The sequence below is a fragment of the Schistocerca piceifrons genome, chromosome 3 (assembly GCF_021461385.2).
Source record: "Schistocerca piceifrons isolate TAMUIC-IGC-003096 chromosome 3, iqSchPice1.1, whole genome shotgun sequence".
In the NCBI taxonomy this organism is placed as follows: domain Eukaryota; kingdom Metazoa; phylum Arthropoda; class Insecta; order Orthoptera; family Acrididae; genus Schistocerca; species Schistocerca piceifrons.
The window spans coordinates 750,724,155-750,739,086 of record NC_060140.1 but is presented as its reverse complement, the minus strand read 5'-3'; positions in this window follow the sequence as shown (position 1 = coordinate 750,739,086).

Here is a 14,932-nt window from a genome sequence, read left to right as displayed (position 1 = left end):
AAGTGATGTTAACTGAGTTTGGACCGTTGGAGGAGATACGAGAGCAGGCTCATAACAAGTTATCATTTATCTAACAAACGGAGGAATCTGGTTTGTACGGGCAGGAGATTAGTTTGGGAGAAGTAGAGAACGGGGGAGGGGGGCGGGGGAGGGAAGATTTATGGCTCTTTGTGCCCAAGTCTTCTGTCTCGAGAATTCTGTGATAAAAGCCAGACTGTAGGTCCGCATGTCTTGAGTTCGATTCATGGTCAGTCCTAAGATCTCTATCGATCACGTGTCACTTCTTTCATCTGTGCCAACGTTTGTTGATGTGATGTAGGCACCGTGGCTCTGACTGCATGCTAAACTCTAGGTCCTCCATAAACTTAGTAAATCGTTTCCAAGGACGGACGAAGACAACTGCATACCACCACCAGTAGGACCAAGACTAGTAAAGGACTGTGGAACAGTAAACAACTAAATTCCACTAAGTCAACGATACGACTTCTTTTACTTAATCTGTCGTGCACAGTGTAGTAAGAATTAGCTCCACAGCTGTGATTCGTAAGTGTGATTTGCTGCGCAACTTTCTGTCAGTTAATATGTCTTTCCAGTGACAATACTGTAGTTTGATGGGTTGTGTCTACTCTGTATAGCGCCACACATAACAAAATTGAAATTTAATTGCAACTGCTCTTTCCACTTCCACACTTCCAAAAATATACACCACAATACACTAGACGCCTACCCTAAGACATGCAGAACTTTCCTGTTAACGATCTATGTTCAAGCTTGAAAAATGAAAGAAGATTTTCCTTTTCCAGTTAGATAAAAAAAGTTTCAGTAATGTTACAGGAATTATATTGTAACGAAGTGCATTCTTGCTCTCTTGATGAATGTTATATCTTCCCTTTAACTCTTATTGTTTGTTTACTATATGAATTCTCATATAATGAACTGGAATGTGGCCAAGTGATTTTCTGTCCATCAAGAACTTCCATAGTACATTGTGTAGGATAAAAAAAATTTCCCGCTACCGGTAGGCTATCTCTTGCCCATCCACTTTCTAGCCTCATAAAAAAGCATCGGTTTGATATTTGGCAACATGTCAGGAAGTTTATGTCTGCTGTAGCACAGGAAACTCTTTGGCTATGGTAGTTCAGTATCTCTGACCACAGAACACAGAAAAAAATCATAGAGTAGAAATATCTCTGAAGTGAGCATTCAGATGTGCAGAACTGATTTGCTGTTGTCAACATACATTGTCACCATGATCACGTACTCTCGGTATGGCGTACGGCTTGTCCATAGTCGTAGTTGCAGTGATTTTGCTACGCGTTTTGTAGACACCATAACAATTTGCTTTTGACTCCTGGAATGAAGCAGACTCTTAGCTTTGAAGGGCAGAATGAACAGGTATACGTCACAGCATCGTCACGTCAGCGTGCATTTACTCTGTCCGTCATGTCACGTCACGCTGCGTCAATTCGCTTAGCCAAGTATCTGACGGCAAAACTGAGGTTACAAATCACCATCCGTGAGCCAAAGAGCCAGTGAAGCCTATAGTATCAGGATTCAGTAACAAACGACGATAAAATTTATTAATGCCCAAACCAAACTTCATAACGTATGTTTTGATCAGTTTTGTTTTTCGAAGTGCTGAGAAAAGAAACAACATTTTAAAACATGGACTTTTATTTGCTAGGGAAACTAGACACATACAGACACCTCAAACAGTAGCTATAAAGGAATAAATGAAGCCTGTTTATCGTATTCATTTTTTGTTTTCTTGAGTGACTAACAACATCATAAACAACCGTATTTTTCTCCTTCATTAAAGCTGACCATTTCACATAAAACGTTATTCAATGAACCTGCAAATTTTTTTTTCTTTCATATATTTGACCTCGCTTGTATGAGAATACTGAATGGAAGAAATATCCAAGTCGGAACATTTGCAATTTGCCACAAAAACAGAACATAATAATAAAGTAAGAAGAAAGAAAAGCACAAAATCCATTACTGTAACATGACTGAGCGCTGCGAAAATAGGTTAACTTACGTTGTTAGCAGACGACGATACCGTCAAAACTTCCTTTCCGAGAAACATTGACCTGTCGTGATGTGATGTGACGGTATGTTGACGACCTGTGTAAATGTCGCCATTTGAAATGCATTCTGAAATATTTTGACGTGCCCTGAATTGATGTGACGTAAAGACCAACATGAATTGGATTTAAAAAAAAAAAAACACACACAATTCCAGCTTAACGTTGAGAGCATGCATAGAACGCAGTGCTCACTCCAGAGATATTTCTAATCTGTGAAAAAAAAATAACGGACTGTCGTAACGCTTTGTTCATTTCGTTCTAAAAGTCTACGGGCACTGGTACCGTGAAAGTGACATAATTGTGAGTATTTCAATGTTCACAATCTGGTTGCGTATTGTTTTAGTTGATGTAAACTGATACTTTTAATGCAGTACGTAAATAACCCGATGAAATACGATAAATATATCCTGATAGGAATCATCCTGTCGGAATTCAGGAGCCCCATTTTTATTCAGTACACAGATTAAAACAAATATAGGTATTACAACGCATTACCCTGTTTTTAGTTTTTGGGTAATATTCTCCGCAAATATTAAAGGCTTTGGTATAGTTTTACGTAGTTTGCGCAGGAAATGGTTATTTTTATTGACTCAGAGTCACAAAGCGAAGATGTCATTTCAGACAAGAGAAGATGATGAACGCGAAGGAACATGCAGACGTATGCTGTGACGTGAGAGTGACTTATGATTTCTGTCAAGTGTGCTGTCTTTTGGGAGTTCTATGATAAATACGATTATATCACTGCAGCACTCCCCTAATATCAGCTATCGTCAAGTGTTCTTTATTTATGGTTCTATGAAGGTAATTACTTTCAGAATGGCACGCTCCCATTTTCAAGGAGCCAAAAGAATTAAACAATTACTAAAAGAGATGTCCCAGGCGATATCACTTTCTGTAGTTTCTGTACTGTTCTTTAACAATAGGTTTCCTTAGTGTATTGCGTTATAAGACAGTTATGTGCCCAAATATCTAATCACCTGCTGCTGCTACGCAATGCATTCTTCGTAAATCATCCAAATGAAAACCTTTAAAGCTAGGCAAACTGGCAATTTCTCACAATGCCAGAATCATAACAGTAACCAAATATTTTATAAGACATTGACAACTGGAGTCTACATACTGCGTTACACCTAGGTCTTTATCAAGTATTTTATTTGTTCGAATAGCCCTCTTACAGAGCACGTTAAATCAATGTTTCAATTCTTGCTGCGTGCATTCTTCTTCCTCTTCCCCTAAATTCGTTTCATATGTTCTGATCTCTGTTTCTATAGCTGTTCTTCTTCTGAAAACCACTGTCTGAATTTTATTCCTAAAATTATTCTTGTTATGTGTGTCTATTACGTTGATGTTTGCTTGTTTGAGATCATTTAGTACGTGTGTAAACTATGCTGATTGTCCTTTCTGCTTCACAATTTTACTAAAGATTGGCTTCCTCTGTCTTTCATCAACCATTCTAGCCACATGTCAGAAGAACGACACTTTTCTTTTGGGCACTGTGTATATCATGTTCTCTACAGATCCATAGATCTCTTTGTTAGGTCGTGGCCTGTTGTATTCTGTTTCTGTTGTCCTTGGGCCAAGTACGCTTTTAACTACTCTTCTTTGTGTTCTTATAATTTTATTTATACCGCCTTTCCGCACTAGTTTTAGTGTTTCGGCATCATACAGAGCCCCAGACCTCACAACTGTATTACAATGTTTAATTGTGGTATCCTACAATAAAGCCTTCTTCTTGTATATGTTTCTAGTGTTATAGAATGCTATCTTCATCTTATTTACCCTTATCTCTAGACAGCTCTTCTCATTGTTGTTGATGCGTAACAGTTCACCTAAATATTTAAATGAGATAACTGCCTTGATTTTTTTTTTTTTGTTTATGAGTAATTTCTGTGTAAGATTTTTAACGTCCTTTATAAACTCTGTTTCGGGAAAGACATTTATAAACCAATTTTTACTGCTTGCACAATTATATTTTCTATCTAGAATTTGGAATTTTCTGGTGTGTCATCTGCGAATGCCAAGAAGTCGACACAGATGTTATCTTTTTGGTTTCCACATTTGTTACCTTTCATGTTGGATTTTCTACACTTTCTATTCACTTTCTCTACGGCGCAGTTGAAAAGAAAAGGTGACGCTGCGTGACTCCTGCTTTTCACACAAAGTTTTTGGAGAATTTTACACAGAAACTGACTTTTGATGAAATATTTATTAATTTGTCATAATGATGGTAGTTTCTGGAGCTAAACGAAATTCTTTCGTAATTTTGATGAGAGATTTTCTGTCAGTGGAATTATACGATTTGTTGAAATCTAGAAAGGTGAGGGTTTCATCTTTGTTTCTCAATTTTCTCATTTATTGAATGGTTTTTACCATGATATTCCACTGGTATGGATCTAGTTTCGGTTCTGAACTATTAAGCACTTCTCTGTCAATGACGTTAATATAATACCGAATTTTCACTCTGAGGCACTGAGGTCCTTTAATACTCTCCTTTGGTAAGAAGTGGCTAGCCGGAAACTACATGACGATGATGGCGGTGTGCTAGGATGCACATGCAACATGGCGCTCAGTTTCCTTCATATCTTCGTATTGGGTCGTAACGTGGCGCGAACACATAACGCTATCAACGTGCCACTATCCTGTGACGAAATCTCAAGTAGCGATTTTGTGGCTTTTTCAAAACCTCAGTCACAACTTGACACGCTTATTTGCCAGATAGGTGCTTTAGCTGTCTATCTTATGAAGCTACAGGACTGTTATGCCCATGGCAGATAGAACACATAAGCGCGCTACTGTTGGACTTTAAATAAGCACAGGTATTCGAGAGTTTTGTCCTATTCATCTGATGGCAGACTCTGGATAAATTATTGCATCTATATGCCTTGTTTCTACAAAATTCAAATTTTATGCACGGATAAAGTAAACTGAATAAATAAAAAAGAACGATATCTACATAGAAACGTACCAAAGCACCACATAAAACTACTCGTAGGAAACTTCAATGCACAGATCGGCAGACAACAGAAACACAAAGCATCAGTAAGAATGGAGAATAGCTCATCAACTTCTGTAGGCAATTCGACTTAAAACTAATGTCAATCTTTTTCAGAAAATTACCAAGGAAAAAGAAGACATGGTCTTCTCCTAATACACGTTTAGGCCCATATCAACTGAATCATGGTGCAATAATCAAATGAAACCACAGAGAAATCATGAACGTATGGGTCAGAAGAGTACTACGCATATACTCTGACCACTTTTGAACAGAAACCAAAGCCAAATTTCAACCTAAAACAACCAAGCCCCAAAATTAAATCACGGGAAAGCGCGGCCTGTGAGGTCTCTTTCGTCTTCATTTTCAATTGTTGTCCTTTCCTGCGCTGGCTGCGAGAGCGGGAGATTTCTGTTGATGCCTTCTGCAGGTTGTGTAACGATTCCTTTCTGGTGTGTCATCTCCGAATGCCAAGAAGTCACATAGATGTTATCTTTTGGTTTCCAAATTTGTTATCTTTTATGTCGGATTTTCTATACTCTGTTATTTCATCAACGTGTGAATGCTTGTTATTGTCACAAAGACCCGTCAGGTCTGATACACATTCCCAAGTAATACCGCTAGCTGTTGATGTGGGTAGAACAATTTCTGCACCTTTGCACAACACAGGTCGCAACGTCACGATGAATAATTGGCAGAAGAAATTTTGGACAAAAACCTTAGCATTGTTCCAACACTGAAAAAAATGAAGTACAGATTCCTGAAGCTTTCAAGCCTGTCATAGACGGCGATGAACAATCGAGTATATTTGGTTTTTCGTCCAAAAGCCACTTCGGTTTCCTATGTCCCGAAACTGAAAAAAAATGCGTTTCTCATTTGTAGCGTGCATAATGACGTTGCCATTTATAACGATACGGATGAAAAAAAAAAAAACAGAACTAAGTTGTTACACACTACAATACACTCAAAGGTCACGTTGACGCTAACGACCAGATGTGTGAAACGTACAGTGTTAACAGGAATACCAGAAGATGGTCCATGGTTGTTTTTCATTCCATGCTAAACATTCTGTAATCAACGTACAGATCATTCACTCTAGAAATAAACATAACATTTGGGAGAGAGAGCGATGTTTTTTGAAGAAACGTGGTGATGAGTTGGTGAAAAACCAGCTATATAGACGTGCAGCGAATCCGAGGGGTTTACCTTTTCCCATTCAGCAAAAAATAAGATGTCTTTCCAGAAGGATGAAAAATGAAACAGTAACAGACGGACACGACCAATCAATCTTCAATAATTATTGTAGCTGAAACAGCTCCAAGTACCTCAAAAAGCAGTCAAAAAAAACCTAAGAACTTGCAGAAACATTTGATAGAAACCAAACCACAGAAGAAACTCAAGCTATAACAGGAGATAATGTAGGCGATCTGGAAATACGTCCAAGCCATGAAGAAGCAGCAACAGGACCTGGTCGGCAAGAACAGTACGTGCGGCCAACAACTGGGAAGAGAGCTGACGCTCCAAATTCTGTAATTTCAAAAATAAAAAGGAAGAAATGCTTGCCATGCAAGCTTACGAGAAAGAACAATAAGCGAACTAAATATAGGTGCACATTTTGTGACAGTTATTTATGCCTTGAACATTTGATTGCCGTTTGTGAAACATATGCTAAAACTGTTTTGTTGTCAAATATTTTCTAGTTTCTCGTCTGTAGCTTTTGGTGTATGTACCCAGTGAGTTTCTGTCCTTTCTAGACTTCACAGAAAATTTTATTCAGGTAGACTTGAGTTTCAAAGAATTTCATAAAAAGCTCCAAAGGGCAAATAGACTCCTGGTTTTACTCATCTCTTTTGCTGATGGCGCAAATTTCTTCTGAGAATTAAGGGAGCGCTTGTATGGTATGACATTCGAAACGCATTTTAAATGTCTTTCTTTCAAGACCTGTGAGACTTGCGAAACTGCAGTGTCACAAAATTATCGTCAAGAAATGATAATTTACTATCGATAACAATAGAGTCACACTTACAATAACATGTGGTTATACGAAAATAGCGCATTGGGATAATGATTTCATCTGTCTTTACTGAACTGCATGTTCAGTTAGTCATGTAGAGACATAAATAATGTTTCTTCTTTTATTACAGAATTTGGCCAGTTATCGATCGCTTAGAGCCTAAAACAAAGGAACAAACTTTTTCTTCTATCTTCCCAGAACTTCATGTGTTGGCTGATGGCCTGCCTCTATTCATTTGACATCACTCTTCTAGGTTGTAGTTTGTGTTGTTGGACAAAAAAATTTTTCGGCATTGATCAGTAAGCTGAAATTTGCTCCGTCCTGTTTGATGTCTTCCGTGACATTATGTTTTCGCAAATACTTTCTTGTCTCTTCCAGCCACCCAATGTTGTTTTTTTAATACGGAAGTGAAATTAAAAATTTTCTTCTTTAGCCTATTGTCATTCATTCCGTAAATAAAACCGTAAAACCAGTACATCCTCCACTTTATTATGCCTATGATTGTTTCTATGTTTCTGTATACATCTTCATTTCTCCTATTCGTGAAGTGCTTCTGTCATTATCTTCGAAAGCTCTAAGAAATTATTTCAATAACGTCAGCAAAGCCGAGACATTTCACCTCAAACCTTTCTCTTCCTTGTCCCAGATGGATTCTTTCGATGTTTTTCTCTTGCAGTTCCTTATATTCTCTTCCTTGTCCCAGATGGATTCTTTCGATGTTTTTCTCTTGTAGTTCTTTATACCACTCTCTCAGCACCTTGTCGAAGACCATATTGAAGAGAATTGGTAAGAACCCTTCCCCTGCCGAACATCTGTATTAATGCTAAAGGGTTCGGAAACCTCTCCTACAAATTGAAGTTGTGAAGTTGTTTCTGCTCGATTAATTGTCTGGTAGTTTTTTGTGGACACCTGCTTCTTCCTATGTTAGGATTACTATCTGTTTGTCTACAGAATCGTGGACTTTTTTTGAAATAAATAGGTTTACACGTTGTTCTGATCCTGAGGATTGTTTCCAAATTAAAAATGTGCTCTATATATGATCCGGTTTTCTTTTTTTTCTTTTAACCGCTTTTGCTACTCGCCTGTCGTGTGTTCTGCTTGGTCTATCTTATTCAGCAGAGCTTTGGATATAATTTTGTAGGTGACTAGAAGTAGAGATACGCCTCTGTAATTGCTGGTGTCTGTCCTGTCACACTTCTTGTGTAGCGGATGGGACAGAGTTTTAACCTCGTCCCGATGTCTTTTAATGTAAACATAGAGCAAGATGTAAAGCAAACGATGGACAAATTTGGAAAGGAAATTAAAGTTTAAGTGAAAGAAATAACAATTATTGGTTTCACCGATGGCAGTTTTGTTCTATCAGAGATGGCAAGGGACTTGGAAGAGCAGCTGAACGAAATGGATGGTGCCTTAAATAGAGGTTAAAAGCTTAACATCAACAAAATTAAAATAAAGGGTAATGGAGTATAGTCGAATTAAAATAGCCGATGCTGAGGGGAAGCGGATTAGGAAACGAGACACTAAAAACAGTCCTCGTGTGCTGCTATTTGGGCAGCAAAATATCTAACGATGGGTTTCAGACTGGCAATAGCAAGAAATGCATTTGTGCAAAAGGAAATTAGTTAACATCGAATATACATTTAAGTATTAGGAAGTCTCCGTGAAGGTATTTGTATGAAAGTGTTCTTACAAGAAGAGAATAGAAGCTTTTGAAATGTAGTGCTACAGAAGAATGTTGAAGATTCGATGGATAGACCAAATAACTACTGAGGAGCTTGTGCTTATCCATTACGGGTATTTTAGACCCCGTGACTCTTAACTGAATGTAAATACATAAAACTGGAACCGTCGCTATTTTGAATAGTTGTTTATTGTTTCATAAACCGTTTTTCGAATCTTTTCAGGTTCATCTTCAGATGGTTTTCTGGAAGTTACATCACTATTTCTACGATAATGCTGGGTGCTGGATTACTACTTCAACGAACTACAGAAAAAAGTTTTTCACAACTTGGCTAAAACAAGGGATTGGTTATTAAGGCCCAATCAAAAGCATCACAGAATAGTCATTTTGGTGATGGAGGAGAGAATGGAAAGGTAAAAATTGTAGGAGGCTTGAGTAAAGTAAGAAGGTTCAAATCGATGTAGGTTGCAGTAGTTATGCAGGAATGGAGATACTTGTACACGATAGACTACCACGCATTTCTGCATCAAACCAGTCTACAGATTGTATCCCACAACAACAAAAATGTAGAAACATATGAAAGCGTGATATTTACAAGTATGAAAAAATGGACCTTACTGATTTACACAATTTTATCTTTGATTTACTGCGGTTGCAAACACTGCTGTATCTGCTACTTCATTTACAACGGTTCAGCTACTCTTTAATGACGTCCTTAATTTAATACTCTTCATTTATGCACTTTGGAGGTGCGAGCCCCCACGCATTTATAAAAATGAGAGACTGAATTTCGAAATGGTATGTGAATTCTGTCGGGGTTGATTTCCAGTAGGCTGGGTGAGGGTAGCAGAAGTTCGCTGGCCGTACGAGGTCAGCGGGCGGCCGCCCCCTCGCCAGTATTCTGGGAATTCTCCACAGGCGGGCAGACTCCCGTCGCACAACAACAGGTGTTTAGGTGTGGGACAAAGAGCAGGACGCTCTGTAACGGTTGTTCAGAGGACTGGGAGGCCACATATAGGTGCAAAAACCACCCAGATGGGTCACAGAGCAGTCGGAAATTATACAGCGCAAGTGCAATGAATTTTATTTAATAATCATGAAAAAGCAACAGCTACTTAATATCGATATAATGCTGACTGATGTATGAGTATAGGAAACTGAAAATAGGATAGTTGTTTTTGGCAGAGTGTTCCTTCAGTCGCACGGGCCATGTTCACTTGTTTCTTTTCTCTTAACGCAACTAGACAGTTCACACATGAAAAGTCTTGGAGATAACTGAGTACCGAGGGTACAAAATTCCAACCACATAACTAGTCTTGTTAAGGATCGTTCATTGAGAACACAGTCATCCACAAATACTTTTAAAAAGCTTTGTTTTGTTGCTATTTTGTCAAAAACTGACATTTTGAGCCCGTGGATGTGCACAAAATATAGGTTGACTCTTACACAGAAGATTACAGCAACCAGCCACTTTTTACAACGCTATTTATTTATTTAAACAAAGCCGTTACCTGTTTCGAACGTACAAGTTCATCTTCAGACGCCTATTTAACGTTTTACATTACATTTCGGGTTTTGTTTCCCCACTTGAAGAAACTTCCTTGGGGTGGTGGTGCCCTACAACCAAAACAAAATGTGAGACAACGTCTTTTTAATTGTAATTGTGCCTCACGATGATTTTTATATGCACATAATGTGCATATATATATATATATAAAGTGTTATTGCAGTTACCAGTTTCAGGCTATTATGTCCATTTTCAGATCTTGCTTTACTACAGCATTTTACAGGTTGAGTCACTAACCATTGCCACCAAAAATAACTCCGAAAGTTTGAAAGGAGCTGAAAAGTTTGTGGGACAAAAGTTGCATGGGACAACGGGGGTTGGTTTTTTGTTGCTAGGTGGGGTCGCTTCAGAAATGTGAAGGTCAACTTCGTTTTTTTAAATGGGATGCTATAGTTTGGAACTTATTTTCTGATAATGGATATCGAGACAAATCCAATTATGTGTAACAGTAAGGTCTTTGAAGGTCAACGAAGGTCCCAAAGGTGGCGTGAACGTCCATTTACAAAAGGTGTTCGAAGTGATTACTATTGGTATCAATGCAGCGCTGCAATCTTCTTATCATGGATTATCGAAGTACATGCTCTGACAATTCTCTGTGCATACATTCAAGTGTAGTTGGAACATCTTTATAAGCAATGTCTTTCATGAATCCCTACAAGAAAAAATCCCGAGGCGTCAGATTTGGCGAACGAGACTGCCATGACACATCTCGGCATCCAATCCAACGATTTGGGAATTGTCCCTGCAACTCATTTCCAGCCATCAGCGAAAAATATGCCCGACACCCATCATGTTGATACCACATTCTGTTCCTTGTTCCTAAAGGTATTTCTTCCGATAACAGACCTAATGTTTCTTGCATCAATGTGGTGTACTTCCTACCATTAAGATTTCCTTCGATGAAATAAGGGCCTATAATTTTGTCCTCCAGAATCTCACACCATACATTCCCCGACCACAGTTTTTGGTGTGCAACTTGCTGCTGCCAACATGGTTTCTGCGTGTTATGCAAATTGACATTTCCATGGTTCGTGAAAGTAGCCTCATCACTAAGTAAAATCAAATTAATACATGTGTCATCTCCCTGAATCTGAAGTTGAGCCCATCGGCAGAAATCAATGCGACACAAACAATCCGTACCAGTTAATTCTTCGTGGAGATTGATATCGTAAGGATGATATTTATGGCGATGCAGAACGCAAACAACACTACTCTGGCTCATGCCAGATTCCCTTGCGATTTGGACCGAACTAACACACATATCTCGAACCATCGAGGCAAGAGCACCAACTTCCGTTTCCTCGTTAGTAACTTTCCTTTGCCTGATATTTTTCCGATATGTTAAAGATCCAGTTGTTCTCAATTTATCATACACATATTTAAATGTACGATGTGCAGGGTGTGTACGTTGAGGATATCTTTCAATGTATAAGTCTATAGCTCTCACTGAATTTCGTTGGCATTCTCTGTAAACGAGAAACAAGTAGACTTGTTCTTCGAAGGAATACATCATTCACATTCGCTTTATTCGACGATATTAGTCTTACCTTTCTTATTAAAGTTGTATTGTTAAACCGTCGAATGGTCTTTACATGTCAGTGGAACGTTTGAAGGATACGCCATATTCGGCGAATATTTACTATTTGCACGATATACGAGAGAGAATTGTCAAAACATGTACTTCGATAAGTGCCTAAGTAATAAGGACTACCACTCAATCCATGATAAGAAGATTGTAACACTGGATTGATACCAATGGTCATCACTTCGAACAGCTTCTATAAATGGACGTTCATGCCACCTTGGTGATCTTCGTTGACCTTCAAAGACCTTACTGTTACACATCACTGGATTCGTCTCGATAGCCGCTATCAGAAAATAAGTACCAAACTATAGTATTCCATTAAAAAAGAAAACAACTAAGTTGACCTTCATATCTCTGAGGCGACCCCACCTAGCAACAAAAAACCGACGTCACATTGTGGCCGCCGTTGTCCCACGCAACATTTGTCCCTTAAACTTTTCAGCTACTATCATACTTTCGGAGTTATTCTATGTGGCAATAGTTAGTGACTCACCCCGTATTCTTCAGCAGCAAGTAATCCGCTCTGCACTGAATAGGAATATTTGCGTTTTTTTTGTCACTTTGTACACTGTGTGAATGACTATAATTATGCAAAGATTACATTTGTTCTTGTGTGCGTCATTCCGTTTTGTTTAATCCCTCCTTCATTTCCGATAGGATGCCCTGTCATACAGCATATAAATACTACATAAAATTCTCCACGTGTTCGCAATTCGTGATCCATTGATTGTCGTCGCTTTCTGTAGATAGTGGGGTTCAGTGTTCGATTTTCGGCTGGGTTGAGTTTTTCTTCCCTCGACAGACTGAGTGTTTGTGTTGTCCTAATCATTTCATACTTCTTCATCGTCGAGTAAGTCACCGATGTGTCGTCATAGAGCGAGATTGGCACCAGGCATCCGAAATCCCCAGAAGGGGTCTTCCGCTCATTTGATGATTCATTTCACTTGCAACACCTATTTTTGACAGTTGACAGGTTGACAGTGTTATATTTCTGGAATTACAACTCGATACTAAATTGATTTTGGAAGCGCATACCACAGAACTTAACGAGTCTGTAGTTGCAGTGAGAATGATGTCAGATGTAGGAGATATAAATGTAAAAAAACTTGCATACTATGCTTACTTTCATCCTATTATGTCATATGGGATCATATTATGGGGCAACTCATCAAACAGAACAAAGGTTTTTAGGGTGCAAAAGCGTGTGATAAGAATCATTTGTGGTGTAAATTCAAGAACATCATGTAGAAACCTGTTCAAGGAACTTTGTATTCTAACCACTGCTTCTCAGTATATTTATTCCTTAATGAAATTTGTTGCAAGTAATACACCTCTGTTTCCAACCAATAGCTCAATACATAGTATCAAAACTAGGAATAAGAAAAATCTACATAAAAACCTAAAATTACTCACCTTGGTCCAAAAAAGGGTTCCATATTTAGGAACATATATTTTCAATAAATTGCCAGTACCATTAAAAACTTGGTTTCAGATAAAGCACGGTTCAAACAGTGTTTGAAAGACTTTTTGATAGGCAGCTCCTTCTACCCCATACATGAATATCTTAGCAGAGACTGTTAAGTCAGGTTAAGTAAAAATATCTGTTAGATTTCAGTTTCGACAGCACTTGGTCACAACAGTCAAGATTAGGTATTCTGTGTATGATAAATTTATTAATAACTCTGACAGCGTGTTAATTCTGTAAATATTAGCTGTTCCAGTTTACCGCATTGTATTCACCTATTTCGACAATCTCCTGACAAATGATCAGAGTAGTAAGTATTCAAATGTTTTATGTTTTTATGTTATACTTTCTGACATGTTCCACACCCACGAGAATCATCTCATTTTTTGGGTCTATGAAACGAAAACTGAGTCTAATCTAATCTCGTTAGCTGTAGCGCATCATTGTGGCTTGTATTCCTGGAATTTTCAGGTCAGAAGACCTTATGGGCAGTATTTATGGGCCTCGGATGCTGCATTTGTTGATACCATCATCATGGCATTGTTTCTGGCCCTATAAAAATTAATTTTGAGGCCAAGAATATATGTAACAGGATGGGGCCAACAGTATTACTATGATTGCATCGCCGTCAGATTAATAGCGACTGCAAATTGCGCCACCAGTGCCTCCAGCCTTCCACTAAATTGTTTATGTTTGGTACTCTGTAAATTGACCAAGCACTTGTGAAATTTGGTTGATTTCATAATAATAATAATTATGGTGTTGTTGAAAACTCTGTCTTCCACTCCTGATGATCCCAAATCGCAAACCTGGACAGGAATCCTATCCCAGTGAATTTAATTATGAGTGTCCTAATTTATTATGAGAAAGTGTTTGAACTTGAATTTAATGTTGTGTTGTCATTTGCACAGCTAATTATACTTTTGAGTAGGTCAAAAAGACTGCTTATGAAGTCACATTTGTTATTTAAAGAATTGTAGTTTGTTGTGCTTTACGTAATTAATAATTAATTATAAGAATACTTACCATTTCTCATACATACTGGTGTAGTTTTGTTAATGAGCATTGTTCTTCAAACCATGAGAGTTTAAAGGGTTCTCATGTACTAGGCTAGTTAGTTAATGAAGCAATGCAAAGGCCCCTTCAGAGCCAGTGTAGTTACATATGCATTCTGTTTAGTTGCTTCAAACGGAATTTAAGAAAGAACTGTTTACAGTGTTATCTGTTCTAATGCAATATGGTTAATGCACAGGCACAGAGACCCTGTATTAAGTAATGAAGTTGTAGATTATGATCATAAGCATACCCCCTTATTCAAATTCAGAATTATTTCAAACTTTTCCCTGTTAATTATTGCTACTAGTTTCATGTGTGTGGGTAATTGGTTTTATAAACTGTTCCACCTAGTTCAGTTAAGGTACGTGTTGTTGAGAGGCGTATGTTACTGTTTACTGTCTCATTGGCCAACTATCGATAAGGTTATGTTACTGTATTGTAAAGTGAACTGATATAAGGCAAGAGTTTAGTGTGTGTGTGTG